The sequence below is a fragment of the Podarcis cretensis genome (assembly GCF_951804945.1).
Source record: "Podarcis cretensis genome assembly, chromosome: 12".
NCBI lineage: Eukaryota > Metazoa > Chordata > Lepidosauria > Squamata > Lacertidae > Podarcis > Podarcis cretensis.
The window spans coordinates 32,219,960-32,232,309 of record NC_137181.1 but is presented as its reverse complement, the minus strand read 5'-3'; the positions used below and the strand labels follow the sequence as shown (position 1 = coordinate 32,232,309).

General features: G+C 42.0%; 1 long non-coding RNA gene across 1 annotated transcript in view; it reads left to right on the top strand.

The window, feature by feature from the left end:
• The window catches only part of LOC307199866, a 63,884-nt gene extending 52,323 nt beyond the window's left edge, over positions 1–11,561 (top strand). Inside the window, exons 2-3 of the long non-coding RNA XR_013832251.1 lie at positions 10,715–10,855; positions 11,484–11,561. This is a non-coding gene — a long non-coding RNA (uncharacterized lncRNA). The remainder of the gene's footprint in view (positions 1–10,714; positions 10,856–11,483) is intronic.
• The last annotated feature ends 789 nt before the right edge of the window (positions 11,562–12,350 follow it).

Below are 12,350 nucleotides of genomic sequence, written 5' to 3'. Positions count from 1 at the left end.
AGCTGAGTTTCAGTCTCAGTCTACATTAGTATTAATAAGCAACAACAGCTCTAGAACTCAGGTGTGTTCTATTGAACCTGGACTGTGGAATTCAGGTTTCACAAATGCGTTAGCAATTTAAAGCAGAGATATGGAATTGATTGCCCTCCAGATGTTGTTTGCTCTCATCATTCCTCACAACTAGCCATGCTGGTGAGGCTGGTGGGAGTTGGAATCCAACAATATTTGCTATGAGTAGGCTCTGTGTGGGGGCCTAATGATGGGATAAATATGGATTTCCAGCACTAAGCAGATCTATTTAAAACCTGGTTTGTATAAACAGCAGCTCCCCCCATTCACCATAGGCTGGATCTAGACTAGGGGGTAGACCAATCTCTCAATTATGGTTTTTCTTAGTTTCTAATTTTTCCAATCATCAGTTTGCCCCATTTCTGCATACTTTTGCAATTTTCTAAACTAAAAAGTCGGCATGAACATTCACATGTGATTTCATTCACATTTCTGCCAATATTTGAATGTTCGGATGCAATTTTGCCTAGTATATGCATATTTTACCAGCTATTTTCCCTTATCAGAATGTATTTTTGTACATTATTTTCTTTAACGTGTGCATTTTTGTATGCACTTTTTGCTAATATACACATTTCTGTATACTTTTTGTTGTTGCTGGAGAACTGCACCTGAGAAGTCTGTTTCGTTCATGTATTATTTCAGGAAGTGTGAATTTGGTAAGTATGCTTTAAAATGTGAACCAACCAGTTTCTCCCCAATACTCAGTTACAACCACCTAATTCCATGAATTTCAATGGTAGTGAAATTCCATGAACTTAGCTTGGATGCAATCCACAGTTCCTTTTGCTCACCTGCAACTAACTTGATATGACGTCTATAAACTGGAACTTTGGTATTTTTGTTACAGACAGACAAAATTTTCTTCTAGAAATTAGCTCTGGAACTTCCTTTCGGAGCCTTAAGCTTCATGTTGGGAATGTTATTTAAGTTTTTATCAGTTCAAGTTCCCATGTTCTTAGGTAATGTGATTTTATCTGTGCTGACACATGATTATGCTGAGCCATATCGATTTGATTTTGTTTTATAAATATGCCTATATTTATTCTAAACTGTTCTCAGCTAATTCCACCCGCCCCCCTCAACTGAGGCTTTTAAAGAACGATCTATATTTTGCAGGCGTCTTCAATTTCCATTGTTATGTCTGATCCCAAATCACTTTGCTTGCAAGGATTGGTACATGAAATGTGAGGAAGTCCCCTTCAACACTGTGCAGTGTGAAGGCACCATTTGCTGCCCTGAGCCTTTCTATTGCCTTTCAGTGAAAACATGTATTTTCTGAACTAATAGGCTGGCTGTACTGAAGTTGCTTTTTCATTCAAACCTGGAGTTTCTCAGGAGTTCCTATAAACAGAAAGCATCTGCTAGATGCCTTTGCTTTTGGCTCACTATTGTTCATACATTTCAAGCAGCAGTTTGTTTCAAGTATGAGTATCTGAACTTTATTATGCCAGCCCAATGCTGCTGTGCCATCAAAATTAGATTGACTGCAAAGTTAGAAATCAAATACGATCTAGAAATGAAATAGTAGCTGGAGGTCAAGATTGATTTAATATTTGAGACTTCAGGACAATATATATATATGATTTATTGGTACCTGTAGTATTGTTGATTGTAATGAGATTATAAATTTCGCTGATAAGAGCACAGTCTGAGGCAATCCTCAGATGGACCAGTATTACAAATTAATAAATGTGGGTTTTTATTTGAAGCTCATTCAGTTGTTAATGGATAGATCAGTGTCATTCAGCAGAGCACTTTGACCTCTATAGTCATGTAAGTCTGTTTAGCATAACTGGTTGAATTCCATAAGGACATAAGAGTACTGATAGATGAGGCCAAAGACTCATCCAGTATAACATCCTGTTTCCACAGTAGCTAATCAGATGCCTCTGGAAGCCATCAAGCAACATATGAAGGCGACAGCTTTCACCTAGCATTGCTCCACAGAACACGTCAATCTGAGGCACACTGCCTTTTATCAGGAAAGTAGCATGTTGTTGTTGTTTAGTCGTTTAGTCATGTCCAGCTCTTTGTGACCCCATGAACCAGAGCACGCCAGGCATTCCTGTCTCCCACTGCGTCCTGCAGTTTGGTCAGACTCATGCTGGTAGCTTCAAGAACACTGTCCAACCATCTCGTCCTCTGCCGTCCCTTTCTCCTTGTGCCCTCCATCTTTCCCAACATCAGGGTCTTTTCCAGGGAGTCTTCTCTTCTCATGAGGTGGCCAAAGTATTGGAGTCTCAGTTTCACGATCTGTCCTTCCAGTGAGCACTCAGGGCTGATTTCCTTCAGAATGGAGAGGTTTGATCTTCTTGCAGTCCGTGGGACTCTCAAGAGTCTCCTCCAGCACCATAATTCAAAAGCATCAATTCTTCAGCGATCAGCCTTCTTTATGGTCCAGCTCTCACTTCCATACATAACTACTGGGAAAACCATAGCTTTAACTATACAGACCTTTGTTGGCAAGGTGATGTCTCTGCATACAGTCACCATAACTAGACCTCATTGATAGGCTTATCCTCCGTGAATTGACTCAGACCTCTTTTTAAGTCATCTAAGATGGAGGTCAGTGCCATCCCACTTTCTTCACAGCATGCATATTTTTTCTGAACCTCAACCATGTTTTCATTTCCTTGCTTTTTTTCTAAACTAAAAAGCCCACAAGTTGTAAACATTCTTAAAGGGGAGTTGTTTCAGCACACTTTCATACTCAAATTTTGCACATTTTTAAAGCGATGTGATTTCCCCCAAAATAATGTGCTTCATTATATGCAGTTTTTTTGCCCACATTACCTGGCTAGAGAATTGCACAGCGAAATTTGGAGAAGTGTGTGAATTTTGAGGGATGGGTGTGTTTCAGTTGGTGTATTGTTTCAGGTTGTGCGAATTAGGTTAGGTTCACCTCTAAATGTGAAGTAAATTTCTCCCCTATCCCTAACTCCAAGACCCTTTCCCAAAAACTTCCCTCAATCTTTCAATCAACACGGTAGCCATTGTGTCAACTGTCAAGACACGCCATGGAGCCCTGCTCTTAGAAATGGTGAGGCGCAAGGCAAAGGTGGAGATGTGGGCAAGACCATTCCACAGACTGGCGTGAAAAGTATGATCAGGAAAATATCAAGGAAGAGCAACTTCTTGAGGGATCACACCATACATACAATACATAGTAGTGATGTCTGAAGGAATCATCTCCTGTTCCACCTTGTATTCATCCCATGTAGCGCTGTAATAGTTCAGCTGCAATTAATCTTCTACCCAAAACTACTTTATCTGTCTCACTGGCCGCTGAGATGAAATTATGCAACTTACATAGTTTATGTAATTAATTACATAAATTACATTATCGCTATGTTATCCCACCCCATTGATTTCAATGCAAAGGAAATGCAAGTCATATGCGGGGGGTGGAAATGTAATCAGTCACGTATTGTTTGCTGACTGGAGGCAGCATCAACAGTGAATATCAATTGTATTCACTGGATCTGTTTCCATTCAGGACATGGGACGAATAAGCAAACTGGCCATTTCTGTCCCCCTCTCTGTTTTCACTGAAATTCTCCTAAATCCCTAGGAGCAAGTACCTCAGAATTCACAGGTACTCTTTGCCATGAGAAAAAGCAAGTTATGAGATCAGAGCAATCCAGTGATGAACCTGACAAATTAATAAAGAGTACTTTATTGAACTTACCTGTTTGTGTACATCACTTTTCAATTCCAATCAGCAAGTGCCCAAATAGTGTTCCTCTGCCTTCAAAGAGAATGACATATGGTTTTTCTTTCATTTTAAAAACACAAGTTTCTAGACCTCATCATTATGGAGAATGGTTCCAGATTTAATGCACAGGACCACCAACCCCAATAAATATTCTTGTTTTCTAAACATCTAGCCCCAATTGCCTGTCCCCCCCCCAAAAAAAAAAAAATCTACGCTGGCAAACTTGTGAGAATAGCAAAAACTATGTGTTTACATCAAATCTGAATTTTCTAGATTCCTAATGGAAAGTATTTTTGTTGTTTGAAAAATATCAAGAGGGACATCCATTTTAATATATGCTTGCAGTTTAGCCTGTTTAAAGCGATTAAAACTACATTTACAAACACACTCTGGTTGTATAGCTTACTGAGAGGGAATCATCAGCTTGTCTGGTGAGATTTTAATCATTTCATTTTTAATGTAAATATTTGGCTAATAGATATAAAAAGGTATTTATTCTCTCTACAGTTGGCTCTCCTCCCCAGGATTAGTATAACGTGACAGATGGCTGATGTCATCTTTGCTTGGAAGAACTCAGCTGGCAATAATAGCATGGTACATTTCTAGGGATTTGTGGTACTGTGTGCATAAAGCAAGATTTTTAACAAAAAAAAAGAAGCCCAAAAGGGAATTCCCAAAAGTAAATATCTGCCTGCGCTAGCCTACTGTTCCTTGTTGGAATCTATATAAAACTCCATCAATATTGACACTATTCTTGAAGATGAATTGCAAATGCTACATATTGCAATGCTGCGGGTCTTTTGGCTCAGCGTCTTTGCTTCCCCTCCTGCTTTTGAGTGAGAATAACAAAAACTGGTGTTTCTGTATGGAAGAAAATCTGTTATGTATATTTGGGAAGTTTATTCATTTATTCATTTCAGTTATTCATATCTCCTCTTCCAGGATACAAATCTTTACAAGGCGGCTTACAGGAAACTGATATTTTGAAAACGCAATACATTATGTCAGCATATAAAACAGGGGCGGTGAAACTTTTCCAGCCTGAGGGCCACTTCCCCTCATAGGTAACCTTCCAGGGGCCACATATCAGCGGTGAGAGTGGCAAAAGTGGGCCTGCCCAGGCATGTACCACTCTCCATCCTCCGTCAAGGTACGCAAGAGGTATTCTCACAATTCAAGGAAATGTTCTGGCCAGGTAAAAGCACAAGAGAAGGGTACAGAACAAGGGTTGTGAGGAGTGTGGCTCAGGAAGAGGCCTGAGGGCCTGATAGAGAGATCTGGAGGGCCAGTTATGCGTTCCTTGATGTGAAACGGCATCTACTGCACCCTGCATGGTGCTTTTGTGCTCATGCGCACTCATTACATATCCGTGTACTAGAAACAAGATTAGACCATTTCACTACTTAGAAAGTTTATTTTTAGACACCCTGTGGAGGTCGTCTTGATCATTAAACCCACTTTCGGAACTGCAGCTTTGTGAGGGGAGGAGGGGCCTCTTAACATGCTTTAAATGTGTGTTGCAGGTGGGACCTGTGACTTGTTGGGAGTTGATAACCTAACAACATTTAAACAAGGCGTGAGCAGAAAAGGGGCACAGATGTGCAAAAAAAAGGGACAGCTGGAATATAAGACAAACAATCAACATTATTGGGACTTGATACCGGAAAAGTATTTTTAAAGGTGGCTTCTGAGTTGAGATGCTTCTTTCAGTTCAGGAAAACCTTCCGTTTCCTGTAGCCAAGCTGGGGCCAAACGCTTTGCTCTGCTTTCCTTTGGATCACAACAGTGAAGCCGAGAGATAGGGTCTTGTCATTTGGGCATGCCAGGACTGAGCATACACACTGCTCAGACTTGTGCTCCAGGGAGGTCACATTGTTGCTGCTATCACAGCAGTTTGGCTTCACCCCCAGAGGCATACTCCATTGTCTCTTGAGACACATGGGTGCCAGCATAAGCCATGGAATTAAAGTTCAGGCCTAGAAGCTGTGGATCTTTCAGACATCATCTTCGAAGAGGGGTGGTTTTCTGAAATGGTAGGATCCAGTATAGTTAATTTCCCAACACTTGCAATACATATTTACTCATTGTTAGGCTTTGGGGAATCAGCTTCCTTCCCCTATGGCAGTAGAAAAGAAGATCAAAGGAAAGGAACATCTTACCAGTTAGAAACTTTAATAATCACAGCGAGAGAACAAAGAACATATCTCCTAGAAATGGTGGTGCTCCAAATTAAGCATCACACCACCTTCCGTCCCTATTAAACTACGTCGCTCCTACACCTTGTAATATGAGCTTGTACCCTCTGTGCTTTCTTCTCTGAGACTTTCTGAGCTCTTCTTGACCTTGGGCTGAGTGGAGGAGTGCTGCCCAGAGACTGTGAATCTGTTAACCCTCTCTCTCCCAGTGTTTCTTCTCCTAGCTGTTCCCCATCCAGTATTTCCCAGCTTCTGCCTTCTGAACTATGTCTCTCTGCAAACCACTATTCCAAATCTATACTGTCCTCCTGCTCCTGGGATGATTCAGGGTCCGGATCAGGAGCAGGGGAAGGGGGTGGCTCCCACCATTCCTCCTCAAAGAGGCTTATGACAAAGATAGCACCAATATCTCCCCAAAATCAACCATTGTGGCCACCAGCTTCTGCCAACCTGCCCAAAATGTGGTGTGGATATTGAGCAGGCCAGGTGCTCCATTCCTCTCATTTCCTGGTGGAAACGGTTGAGGTGTAACAGTGATGTGACAGGCATTTCCATACAAGGAAACAACTAAGGCAGTTACTAACAAGGCAGTTACCAATGAGGCAGTTACCAACTCTGATAAGCTTCTGTGTGAGGCCTGTGTATTCGTGCAAACATTTGGGTGGCTAATAGCATTAAAATAATTCAACTGGCTGCTGTAAGTGGAAACTGATGAAACTCTACTGTGATGATTATATTTTATTTGATCTCCTGTAGTGATGTGAATTTGTTATAAACTGCCCGGGAATCGTAGTGACGAAGGGGGGTAATGGAAATAACCACAAAAATACCGTATTTTTCGCTCTATAGGACGCACTTTCCCCCTTCAAAAATGAAGGGGAAATGTGTGTGCGTCCTATGGAGCGAAGATGCCATAGCCCCGCGACCCTCTTCCGGCATAGGTGACTGTGGCAGGAGCCTCTATAGCCGCGCAACACCTCTCCAGCTGGGAGAGCGTGCGCGCGGGGCAAAAGAAGCCATAGCCCTGCGACCCTCTCCCAGCTGGAGAGGTGACGCGCGGCTATGGCATGAGCCTCTTTAGCCGCGCGTAACCTCTCCAGCCGGGAGAGCGCGCGGGGGGCAAAAGAAGCCGCCCGCAACCCTCTCCCGGCTGGAGAGGTGACGCACGACTATGGCAGCAGCCTCTCCGCTGCGCCTTTCCGCTGCTCCCTGACCTGCTCTTTGGGGTGGTGGTGGGATTCCCCCCGCCAGCCCCAAAGAGCAGGCCAAAAGGAACCTGAAGCCTGGAGAGCGAGAGGGGTCGGTGCACACCGACCCCTCTCACTCTCCAGGCTTCCAAGGTAGCCCCCTGAACGCACCTTAAATGGCACCTTGTTTTAGAGCGGACAAACAAGAGGGGGAAAATTCTCCCTCTCTCTGCGCAGCGCCTCCTGCCACTTAACTGAAGGGGCGCTGGGCAGAGAGGGGGAGAATTTTTTTTTCTTGTTCTCCCCCCTCTAAAACAAGGTGCGTCCTATTGTCCGGTGCGTCCTATGGTGCGAAAAATACGGTAAGTAAAAGTGCAAACACATTTCCACTGCTCGTAGTGCAACTGGTGACACCACCACTGCCCTGTAGGGCAGGAGGATGAGCACGCAACTACCAATACCGTGCAGGTCTGTGTCCCCTCTTCCCTTTGCCGCCCCTTCACTAATCTGCTTCTTCCTTTACCTCCTAACAATTGGAAGGAGAGGAGGACAAGGACAGAACAGCATAATACTGCCAACTAGATGAAGGGATGAAACTTAACAGTGTGGTGCTGTCTTGTATTCCTTCATCTCAGTGTTCTGTAGCATCCAGGCCTGTAGATTTGGTGACCCAGGTCCAGTAAAACAAGGCATTATCTAGAGATCTGACAAACCTACTCTAGGAATATGGGGAGCTGCCTTCTACTGAGTCTATTAGTCCATGCAGCTTATTATTGTCTCTATGGATGAGCAGATTCTTCAGGGTTTCAGGAAAGAGATCTTTCACAGCCCTGCTTGGAGATGTAAGGGATGGAACCTGGAACTTCCAGCATGTCAAGCAAATGCTCTATGACTGAGCTGCCTGCTCTATTTCTATTATGGGAGTCAAGTCTAGGGCTGGGGAAGACCTTGGTTTTAGTTGGCATTCAAAAGTGAACCTACCTAATTCATACTTTCCAAAACAATGTGTTTTGGACACTACCATGCTTCAAAATTTGAATGTCTCTGAATTTTGCAATTCAGTTTTCTAGCCAAGTTACCTGTGCAAAAATGCATGCACCGGGGTAAAATGTGCAGAAAAATGCATATATATTAGCGAAAATTGCATATAAAATACTTTGAATGGGGGGGGGAAATGCTTTGGAAAATTGTGTCTATCAGACAAAATTGCATACCAAAATGCAAATATTAAGAACTGTTGGAATCCATCTGTCTTGGGAGACAATAGAGGACTGAACCTTTAGAAATGAAGCCAAATAGTTAGAAGGTTACAGTGCCTGGTGTGGCTATAGAGACCGATGTGGAGAGAAATGTTTTCTTTCAGCACTCCTTCCTCCTCTGGTCACTGCTGTGGATACACAACCTGACTGGTTCTCTCCAGGCACTGCGGTCATCAGCAAGGGATTCTCATATGACGGGGTTAATGTTGCCAGTCTTCATGTCACGTTTGCAGATACCTTTGTAATGCAGAGTTGGTCTGCCAACAGGCCTGCTGCCTGAAGCCAGTCCTCATAGAGCAAATCCTTGGAGATCGTGCCATCTTCCATTCTGTGCACATGACCACGCCAGTATAGACGTCGCTCTGACAGGAGTGCAAACACGCTGGGAATGTGGAATTTGTGCTAAAATACTGATGAATTTTCATGAGAATTATTTTTTTTTTTATAAATCGCAAACTGATGTGGAAATGTGGGGAACGAACCAAATTTAAGGTTGGAGAATTGAGAAACTGAAATTGACAAATTCCTCATGCCTATTCAAACCAGACTTCAGGCTTCATGAGAGCTAATTACTTCTTCATCAAGTTGCTCTAAAGGGCTTCGTCTTCTTGTATTCCCTCTTGTCATTTTTGCAATCCCTTCACATTCTATCAACTAGTGTCTGTCAGACGGCTGCAAGCAACTCCTATAGCCAGTTGCCAGGAACATACAAAGACAAGGAAAAGTTCTTACCATCCACTTTCTATTCAATATTCACAGAGAGAGGCTATAGAACCCAGCCTCTTGGATAATTTCATTGTCCCGAGTAAATCTCCACCCTGCTTCTCTCCCATTTCCTCATTTGTCATCAGCATCACCCCCTCTATGGTTGCCGCTTACGGTTGCCATCTGTCTTTGAGCTCTTTGCTCTCCTACTTTTAAGGCTCGCCGGGTTCCTAGTGATAACATGTCAGCCAGCTGCTGCTCCAGCTCTGCCTGCTCCTCCTCTCCCATAATCTCCCAACTTTCCCCCTCATCTTCCTCTGAGCTGTGACCTCCCTCAAACCCCTGTTGTAATTCTGAACTGTCTTCCTCTTCTCTGGAAGGGTCAGGCTGGGGAGGCGGTCTCCACCATTCCTCCTCTGCCCAGTCCCCGACATCATCAAACTAATGTTTGTCCTTTGGCAGCAAAGATGGAATGGTGTTGTTACTCTCAAGATTAGCCCAGATAAAACCTCGACTGCTGAAATACACCTTGAGATCTGTGCTAGATTTAAGATTAACACCACTGACATTTTCATGCCAGTTATGAACTAAAATAACAGAGGAATCTGGGGCAGCATCTGACAAAACAGCACAAAGTTCTGTTCCGGCCAATATCTATTGCTCCACCATCTATTCCCAAATTAATAACAGCCATGAATGTATTGCAGAAGGAAAAAGGTATCTTTAAAACATTAAATCCTTTCAAAACAACATTGTGATAAATGAAATGCATGCATTGTTTTTGCAGTACATTTATTCTGATGTTTCAAAGTCTATGTTTTGTTCCAAAGGGTATCATATTACAATGATATATGTGGCAGGCAGGGTGTGAAAGAGACTAATGCCTTGAGACAAATGCTTTTGCTTGTCATATTAAGCTCTCTTTATATACCTGAGAAATTCACAAATAAAATATGGCCATGACATTTATTTGATGATTTTTTAAATTTCTTTTTCTTTTAAAAAAAAGCACCCTAAAATGAAAATCCTGCACATGCCTTCCTTAAGAAACATTTCATCCGAGAGGTAAAAATAAAAATTACAAACTAATGAACAATAACTGACCTGTGCTGCCTTATTAGGACTTGTTCAAATTCTGGCCATCATGCTAGCAAATTTTAATCAGGTCAGCTTTTATAAAAATGGAGTGCCATTCCCAAAGAGGTGCCTCTGGCACCCTCACTATGTAGTTTTCCTCTTATGCTGAAGACACACCTCTTTACTCTGGCCTTTGACTCCTGAGGCATATTTTTCAGGACCTAGACTGTAAACTTGCATTTTTTAATGGTTGTAACCCACCCAGGGACCATATGGTTAAGGGCAGATAAGAACTCTAGCAGGAGAAGTAATAGTAAAAATAAAAAAGTGGTTGTCACTCTCTGTCTTTGTTGCACTCAGGGATACTCTTTGAAGAAGCCAACACAGAAAAAGAGAATTCAGTTAGGCAGACTTTTTTTTTCAGCGGCACTGTGTAGTTCTTTTCTAAGTGTGATTAAATAATCATAAGAACGCCTCTGAGGGCTAATCTGCTTTATTTCCCAGATTTTCACCTTGGGGACATATTGTCCCTTGTCACTGAAACCTCAGGGACAGAAGGGGACTCCACAGGATGCCTCAGCAGGAAGCCACGATCCTGATGAAACAGTGTTCAGCTAATGAAGGCATGGCCCATGGCCTCTGCTGGTATGCCATATGTTTGAAGAAATGCTAATGACTACAATTCAAATACCTTTTTCATCTTAACTATATGTAAATGTGTTTATAAATGCTTGCTTATAAATATACTATCACATTTTAAAAAGCTAAGTGCTAATGTTGCTTTCAACATCTATAATACACAATAATTAAAACTTTAGCAATTCTGCTTAATTATACCTTATGGGAAACTGTACAGTAATTTATAGAAATTAAGCTGAAAACAACAACAAAAGATCAACAAACAACAAAAAAAGAAAGCGGAGAAGAACCTGAATAATAAATCTCTTAGATCATTAATATACAAGGGGTGGGGGGAGCCTGCAACAAAATTGCTGAGAAGAAGAAAAAATATGACAGAGGGCCCATTTCTCACAGAACAGAGATCTGAAAGGAGAAGATTGGCGAGAGACTGAAAGTCATCTGTTGAAGAACAGTGTGAATTATGTCAGTTTATAGAGACCCCGATGTGTCGGGAGAATGTGTGTGTGTGTATAAGAGTTCCCCACAAAGCAAAACAAGTGTTTGGTAACTGGAGAACTTTGTTTCAGCACAGAGTGCTTATTCATCATCCCTCCCTCCCGCCAAAGCTTTATTTTTGTATCCTCCACTACAGGTGATCCTTAGGAGCAAATGGTACTTTGCGATGAATCATCTCCTACACACCATTGGCCAAAACTGACATCTCCATTGCAGCAACAGAAACGTAATTTTGGCAAAGCAGTTGGTTACTATTTTGGTACACAGGGTATGCTACAGTTCCCTCCTCTCAACCACACACATACAAACACGGCACACTAGATAATCTCTAAGTGGCCAGAGAAATAAGAACCTGTACTTACATATTACTGGTTATCATGTGTTGTGTGTGCAGTATTACACACTTAATCCTTTGGCTCACACAAAACTAATTTAGGAATACCAATCATATATTTTGATAAACTACTGGCCACAGATGTTATTCACAACTACTTTTTAGGAATATCTACTTCGCAAGAAAGTTTTGTCACTGGCAGGGGTAAATGTGGTTTGGTATCTCTGCCAAAATGGTATTGTACATATTAGCTCCCCAAAAGAAAGGATCCATTTTAGTGGATGAGCAATTTTAGATGCTAAAAAATAAATGAAAGGAAGGCATTTGGTCCAGAGATCAAATTATAAACAAGCCCTGCCAAACAGAACATATAAGAAGCTACCATATACCAGCACAAACCACTGGTCCATCTAGCTCCAAATTGTCCATGCCCACTAAGCAATGACTACAGCATGTCACATGGGAATATTAAGAAATGGAACTTGAGACTTCCTGAATGCAGTGCAACCTCAACAAAATAGGACAGTTCAATTCTTTACTGAGCTGGAAAGTTTCTGTTTGCAAGGTTCATAACTGCTCTCTGAGCTTTACAAATTGAAACAGAAACAGCTGAATCACCCAATTTTTTATTATTATTTTTTTAAATTAAAACCTGGAGGCAGGCAGCCA